Source organism: Mauremys mutica, chromosome 22 (assembly GCF_020497125.1).
Source record: "Mauremys mutica isolate MM-2020 ecotype Southern chromosome 22, ASM2049712v1, whole genome shotgun sequence".
NCBI lineage: Eukaryota > Metazoa > Chordata > Testudines > Geoemydidae > Mauremys > Mauremys mutica.
The window spans coordinates 9894569-9902934 of NC_059093.1; the positions used below are offsets into that span (position 1 = coordinate 9894569).

At 41.8% G+C, this 8366-nt stretch overlaps 1 protein-coding gene across 1 annotated transcript in view; it reads right to left on the reverse strand.

The window, feature by feature from the left end:
- The window catches only part of SCN3B (sodium voltage-gated channel beta subunit 3), a 125497-nt gene that overhangs the window by 55226 nt on the left and 61905 nt on the right, over positions 1–8366 (reverse strand). The gene's annotated exons all lie outside the window — the stretch shown is intronic.

An 8366-nucleotide genomic window follows, 5' to 3' on the forward strand; every position in this document is an offset into this window, starting at 1 on the left:
TTGCCCACCCTAGCTTAAGGGAGCAGTGCCTCCAAGCAGCTCCCCCTCCTCCTTGGCTGGTACAATAGGAGCTCCCTTTTCTGTTTCAATCTGTCTTCACCACTGATGCACCAGCCAGTGGAGCTGGCTGGCTGGCTGCAGTGTGGGCACACTGCGTCTCGCCAAGGGATGGTACTTAGGTATGCTGCTCTTGCTCTGTGCGGCAATACATCTCCCTGGCACACAACACATCCTGGTTCTCCCCATGGAGTGCTGTCACTTGGCAGCACTCTCAAGGATGGGCTTCACGACACCAAACTGGTCCTTTCTTTTTAGTTTTGGTTTCAGGCAGAATTCTCCATGCATTCTGCCTTTAAGGGAAAATGTCTCTTGATCATCAAGAGTGAGCCTGCCACAACATGCCAGAGCCAGACGCCCTTCCCAGATCAGGTGTCTGAAATCAGAGCTTTGTGGCTCAGATCCACTGCTACTGTTAATGCAATGAATGAATGAAAACTGGGGTTGTTGTTTAACTCCTGCTCCCTCTGCTGACTCCCTCAGAGAGGGAAGCAGCACACCTATAAAGAGCAGCTTGCGAAACCAAATAAGAACACAGATCCATTCACAAGGCCATACAGGTGTCTGCTGATGTCTGTATGACACAACAACACTATTGTTAGGGATGCAGGTCCCGATTCAGCAAGATACTTAAGCATCCCACTGAAACCTACAGGACTACTCAAAGTTTAGCACACGCCTTACTGAGACTCCAGTTCAGCAAAGCATCTAAGCAGATAAAATCTAAGAATTGTGAGGCTGGAAGGGACCTTGAGGAGTCATCTAGTCCACCCCCTTGCACTGAGGTAGGACCAAGTAAACCTAGATCATTCCTGACAAGTGTTTGTTCAACCTGTTCTTAAAAACCTCCAGTGACAGGGATTCTCAACCTCTCATGGAAGCCTGTTCCAGAGCTTAACTACCCTTAGAGTTAGAAAGTTTTTTCTGATATCTAACCTAAATCTCTCTTGCTGCAGATTAAGTCCATTACTTCCAGCCCTATCTTCCGTGGACATGGAGAACAATTGACTAAAGTCCTCCTTATAACAGCCCTTAACATATTTGAAGACTTATCAGGTCCTACCTCAGCCTGCTTTTCTCAAGACTAAAAACATGCCCAGTTCTTTTAATCTTTTCTCATAGGTCAGGTTTTCTAAACCTTGTACAATTTTTGTTGCTTTCCTCTAGACTCTCTGCAATTTGTCTACATATTTCCTAAAGCGTGGTGCCCAGAACTGGACACAGTACTCCAGATGAGGCTTCACCAGTGCCAAGTAGAGCGGGACAATTACTTCCCACGTCTTACATACAAACGCTTCTGCTAATACATCCCAGAATATTAGCCTTTTTTTCACTGCATCACATTTGTTGACTCATGTTCAATTTGTGATCCACTATAACCCCCAGATCCTTTCCAGCTGTACTCCCACATAGCTAGTTATTCCCCATTTTGTAGCTCTTCATTTGATTTTTAACTTCCTAAGTGAAATACTTTGCACTTGGCTCTATTGAATTTCATCTTGTTGAATTTAGACCAATTTCTCCAATTTGTCAAGATCATTCGAATTCTAATCCTGACCTCCAAAGTGCTTGCAACCCCTTTCAGCTTGATGTCATCTGCAGATTTTATAAGCATATTCTCCACTGCATTATCCAACTCATTAATGAAAACGTTGAATAGTACCAGACCCAGGACTGACCCCATTACATATGTCCTCCCAGTCTGACAGAGAACCATTGATAACTACTCTTTGAGTACAGTCTTTCAACCAGTTCTGCACCCACTTTATAGTAATTTCTCCTAGACAGCATTTCACTAGTTTGCTTATAAGAATGTCATGTGCGACTGTGTGAAAAGCCTTACTAAAATCAAGATATATCACCTCTACTACTTCCCCCATATCCACTAGGCCAGTAACCATGTCAAAAGAGAAAGTAGGTTGGTTTGACATGATTTGTTCTTGACAAATCAATGCTGGCTATTCCTTATAACCCTATTATCCTCTAGGTGCTTACAACCTGAATGTTTAATGTGCTTAAGGCCATCCCTATTCAGCACAACACTTAAGCATATGTTGAAAGTTAAACATCTGCTTAGGTCCCATTCAAATCAATGGAACATATATTCATGCCTAAAGCTAAGCACATGCTTACATGCTTTGCAGATTAGGGACAGAGTGCAGACCTGGGCTGTCATTGCAGACAACCACCAAATCCATTAGATCCTAGGTCTGAACCGCAAACACTTTCACCAATATCTCCCATCTCTCCTCCACTTCCAAGACAACTGAATGTCCTTTCTATCACTGCTAACCTAATGTGTCATTATCTACCTGTTGAACTGTCATAATGCTAGATCGTGAGCTCTCTGGGGCAGGGACTGTCTTTGTTTTACTCCTGTGTACAGCTCCATGCACAATGGGTCTTCTAAGTGTTACCACAATATAAATACATAACAACAAAACAAGGGTGTCAACTGGTTTTAATAGGAATTGCACAAGGGCATAGCTGAAGAAAGAATTTTGGCCCACACATTTCAATAGAGGAGAAAAACAAAACAAAATGTGATAATTAGAAAGGCTGGATTATTATTTTCCTAGACAGATGTTTAGAATCTACAGGAAACATCCTTTAATTTCCTTTTTTACCATTCTATGGTGATGGGAGCTATATATATGGATTAGATTAATTCTCCTCCAGAAGACAACAATATTAAGTTTGGTTAAATAATCAGCCTACATTTACTGACAGCAGCTGTCTAATTTTGTGTACACATTTAAAAAAAATAAACTCAAACATTTCGGAGTTTGATTCTCTATCATTTGTGGCAGCTGATGGGGAAGGAAGACATGTATCACTGATTATTTGTTAGTTCTTGAGTAACCATGGGGTATTTGTGAAAAGGTTCAAGAATTCCAAAAGATTCACTGATTTTAAAACATGAAGGGCTCATTCATATTCAGATTCATGCCAGGAAATGAATAATTCTCTATGCTACACACCATCCTACTGTTAAATAGCTATTCGAGACTGGAAACAATACTATATGCTTTAGGAAACCACTCACTCACCACAAATAATGAACATTTTGCAAGAAATTTCATGAATGACAAATATATTAGTGGTCATTGGGGTTAGTCTGTGAACTTGAAAGTAGTTAAAATGTGCAATAAATATTATTCATAATCAAGATATGGACTTATTAGTATTGCAATAGCACAACAAGGCCACAATCAGGGATTAATCCCCCATTGTGCTAGGTGCGGGATACACATGTAATGAAAAGACAGAATCCCTATAACTAGTCTTTGACATAATTTTATTGAAAATCACCACCACTATGTCTACAAGAGAGATATTGCCCAAACAGCACAGAGATCACTCAAATACCGCGATGTGTAACAGGAGGGTGAACGTTTGGTTGGCATCTCTAAAGCAACAGTCTCAACCCTAACCTCTTTCTACATTATCTCATCTCAGTCTCATCATAGCCTGGGGAATTAAATATGGATTCTTATAAGTTCTATAAAATTAGAATTGTTTCCTTTGTGATTTTAAAGATTATGTGGCTTGCTTCTCTTGAACTGGAATAAAATTCTAATAGTATTTGGCAGTGCAGATGGTCTGGCAGAATATGTTTCCTGCTTCACTAAAAGCTGGTCTATACACAGTTTTTGCAGTGCTTTAACTATATCGGTTGGAAATCTCAATAGTTACAAGGTTACAACCCTATAATGTAGCTATACCAATAGAGTTTATTCCTATAAATTGAAGGGAATTAAATATATGGGTCTAAGTCACCTTTAAGCCGCTACAGTTGCAACTACACCAGGGGGTATCCCAGTGTAACTATTTCAATAATAAAACCACAGCCCCAAACAAAAGAGTACAGTACAAAACCATGGATAAATTCAGTTTCAATGTTTTAGGTGCTCTGCTGCTGTATATTGTGGCTAATCTACAATTTTAACACTGATCCTCAGGCAGAATGATTACAATTTATAGAACATATTTCTTCCATCTCCTATTCTTTGCCTGCAAAACCTGCTAGGGTGGCACAGATAAAATTCCAAACCATGGATAATTACTAAAAATCATAGTCTGACCTTTATCTTTGCAAATCTGTGGATGTCACAATATGCAAGGACACCAAATCCTGATTTCCATCTACCAGTTCTTACTTGTTCCTAGATTACAACTCTGAGTCCCCTGTTCATTGTTCCTCCTGGCTCACAATTTCTATTTTGCAGGCCCATCTGCAGTTTTCATGATATCATTTTCAAATTAGATATATTTGCCCTTGCATCCCCCTAGTTCCCAACTCAATCATATCCCTGGCTTCCATTTCTCAATTTGCAAGTACATTTCCCCCTCATCATTTCCAGTCCCAATTCTCTGTTTTTAGGTATATTTTGTTCTGTTTGTGTCCCCCAGGCTTCTAGTTCTTTAGTCCCTGGTGTGTATTTTAGCAATGTATAGGCTAATTTCATTGCAGTGTACTAATTTACAGATCTGGACTCACTGGAGATGATGAACAGAGCATTACTTTTGTGAATGACATATATTGTGAAATCCCAGTTACTTATTTACATACGAAAGAGTTTATATTGTAGCTGTTCCCATTAAGGGCCCAATCCTTTCTCACTTAAATCAACAGCAGAAGTGGGCAATAAATAAAATTAGAATAAAAGCCTTTCCATTTATCTGTCTGTATATTTATCTTGTGCCATCGACCACATGATCCAAGGGCCAGTTGAATCATGCTGAGGACAGGGAATTAGGAAACACAAACCAGGAATTAGGAAGCTGGAAAAGGAATCTGCTTCAGTTTCAGAATATTAGTCATCATATTAAAGAGACTCGACCCCCATTTTATTTGGAATTTGCTCCTGGTTAATTACAGTATGGATTTGATCCTGCTTCTGTAGAAATCAAGAAGTGATTCACTGTTGATTTCAATAGGACTACAGCCTATATATTTTTAAAGGGTCAGTGTTAGTGATTTAGATTAGCAGCTTTAATCTCCTATCATAATTCAAAACTCATGCTAGCGATTATGGTTCTTAGCAGCATACAGAACAGTGCAATTCAGTAGTTTTCCTGAATTATGCCATTTAAATGGTCCATTATTGAAATACTCAGCCTTACTGTAAGACCAGTTTAATCCAGTTAGAAAGGAATGTATTTTTCTAAAAAATATAGTAAAAAGAAATCTTCCACATATTTGATTTGATACTTTAAAAACAATCTAGAATGAGGGGGAGGATGAGTCATTTCTCGTATTCTGGCCTGGTGAGAAGTCACGTAAGCATTTTATACCTTTTATCCCGATTTCTATTTCCTCAACCAAATATCAGCAAAGACAGAAGTTACCATTGCTTTGGAATGATGGGAAATGGAATTTACCTGGAAGTTCCTCGAGATGTGTGGTCCTCATCTGTATTCCACACATGGGTATGCATGTGCCCCATACTCTTGAGTCCAGAAATTCTAACAAGCAGTGTCTGTTGGGCTGCAGATGCACAGTAGATCTCCTTGTGCTGCCGAACAAGGGCATAAAAGGCAGTGCAGGCTGATGCCTCTCCAGTTCCTCTTCTTACCATGAATCCAATAGGATCCGAAGCAGAGGGGATGGAGAGCAGGTAGTAAAATACAGATGGGGACCACATATCTCAAAGGACTTCCAGTTACAGGTAAGTAAAGTCCATTTCTTCTTTGAGTGCTTGTCCCTATGTGTATTCCACATGTGGGTCATTGTCAAGCACTGCTCAGACTGGAGGGTGGTATATAGCAAAGATGTTTTCAGTACTGCAGTTCCCAATATTGCATCCACAGCAGAGGCCTGAACTAGTGTTTAAATCTAGCAAACGTGGCTGGAGCTCCAGGTGGCTGCTCTGCATATGTCTAGTATTGGAATGTCCTGCAGGGATGCTGTAGAGGCAGATTGTGCCCTTGTAAAGTGTGCCCTGACTCTGTCAGGATGAGGTATTTCTATTAACCTGTAGCATTTGATGATGCACCCAGAAATCCAAGTAGAGATTCTCTGAAAGGATGTTGCTTGACCTTGTGATCTTTTGCTATGGCAAGAAAAAGTCTTGGTGATTTTCTGATAGGTTGGGTGCAATACAGAGAAAGTTTTCTGTTCATTTGGGACACAAAGAGATCCCATTGATGTGTACTTCACTTAGTGAATATTTCTCCAGGACAGAGTCGTGAATCTCCCACTCATGGTCCACAAAAAAGTGCCTGCTGAGGTTGTCTGTTAAAAGAGATCTGAGCATCTGGAAGGTATGCAGCTTGGATAGTGGTGCAGTTTCTGGGGCACTCCTTGATGCTTGGAGATGAGGCAATTTCTGAGACGCTGAAGTAGTATCATCCTCGGGGGTAATAATGTTCCTCAGGAGGGCTGGGCTGGAGATGATGGGAGACTCCATATGTCCTGGTGTCTATGGGGTTTTGCGGTTGGGACCAATGGTTCCAGCACATCTCAGGAGGTAGCATGGTCCTTGGACAAGCAAGCTGGTACCGACGATGAGTCTGGACTGGGACTGTTATATGGAACTGGTGGGTGATGGTCCTTGTGTTTTGGAGCTGGCATCACTGATGGAACTGGTAGATCTTTCTTCTTGTGTCCTTTGCCCTCCAGCCTGGAGGTTTTCAGTGGTGCTGGTCCCTTAGGATCGGTGTGTGAAGGCTCAACTGCACTCGACAGGCTCGGGGAGGGATCGCGTCTTTTGTGGATGGTCCTGGATGGGGATCTGTCCTTGCAACTGTAAGTGTGCACTTACTCTCATAGGAAGCCCTGGAGGAAGAGTCCTTGGGCTTAGGAGCTGCAGACTCTGCTTCTAAGTTCATACTTCAGGGCGCTCGGGGTGCTGCTCATCTGTTGGGGCCAATATACAGGGGATCTCCCTGGCCCGGGTCAGTGTGGGGCCATATTGCTTTCTCCATAAGATGTTTCCTTAGATGAAGCTCAAGAACAACAAATACTGCACTTTGCAGAGATATGCATCTCACCCAAGCAATAGAGCCAGTGTTGGTGATCCTCCCTCTCAGAGAAGATGCAAGGGCAGGAGATACATTTCTTGAACACTGGGATTCCGGGCATAGTCCCAGACCATGGGCAGGGAGTCCCCAGTACGGGGGAAAAACGAGCTATATTAACTATACTATAAAACGCTAGCTATCCTAATATAAAAGATATGAAGTATAAAACTATTTACAAATCAATTTGCAGGTTCTATCAGAAAAACTGCAGGAATCTGTGGACATAGGATTCCGACTCTGGTCAGCAGTGGTATGAAGGAACTGAAGAGACATCAGCCCTCACTGCCCTCTTATGCCCTTGGTCAGGAGCACAAGGAGACCTACTGAGCATGTGCAGACCAACGGACACTGCTTGTTAGAATTTCCAGATGTGGGTGCATAGCGTGTATACATACCTACGTGCAGAATACAGGTATAAAAAGTTTCATAAATCTCTCAGAGCATATGGTATTTCACTTGGAGAGCTTGTGACTGATGCAAGATAAACACTTAAAAAATTACCCTGTTCTGATAACTGCAGTTGCTTAGAAAGCCCTGAGCAGCAGCTGCCTCTCTTTTTTTCTTTTTTACAACCTCAGGTTAAAAATCAGAGCAAACAAACCCAATCTACACCAAGAATAGAAAAGTCAAAGTACAAACTTTTAAAGGAGCACTCTTCCCCCGTGATATTACAATCCAAAGTTATTGACTGAACATATAGCACCTATCCTGTTGGTACCTGAATGGCATAGTGATGTTATTTTTAGAGACCCAGTGCAGATACACGTCAGATCCCTTAAAGGAGTGTAAACGACAAATGTTGCCCACACCCTCTCTGCCCCGCCACATGTTTTGAAGACACTGGGAAATCATTTGCAGGAGGTCAATGCTGGCGAATCTCTGAAGGAAACTCATTGCTTTTAACAAGGTGAATAATGTACCTGTTCCTCAGTTGGAAGCAAACATTGCAAAGGAATAATTAGAAACTATTTGACCTGAAACCCACATGCCCATTACTGTGGTATTTTTCCACCCTACTGCAGGTGAAGCAGAAGATGGGCTGGACCTGAAAGAGGAGGGGAGGAGTGGCAGAGCAAGTGCTTATTTATAAAGGGACATAAAGAGAACTCCCTTCTCACAGGCTTTGGAAGGCAAACCTGTCCTGCCTGAAGGATGCCTAAGTGCGGGGAGGATTCCAGCTAACATTGGCTTTCCAGTTGGGAAGAGGCTACAACCCCTGCGAGCTCTTGCACTCTGACAGCAACAACGATTCTGAGCTACTTGCACCTTGTGTTCATACCACT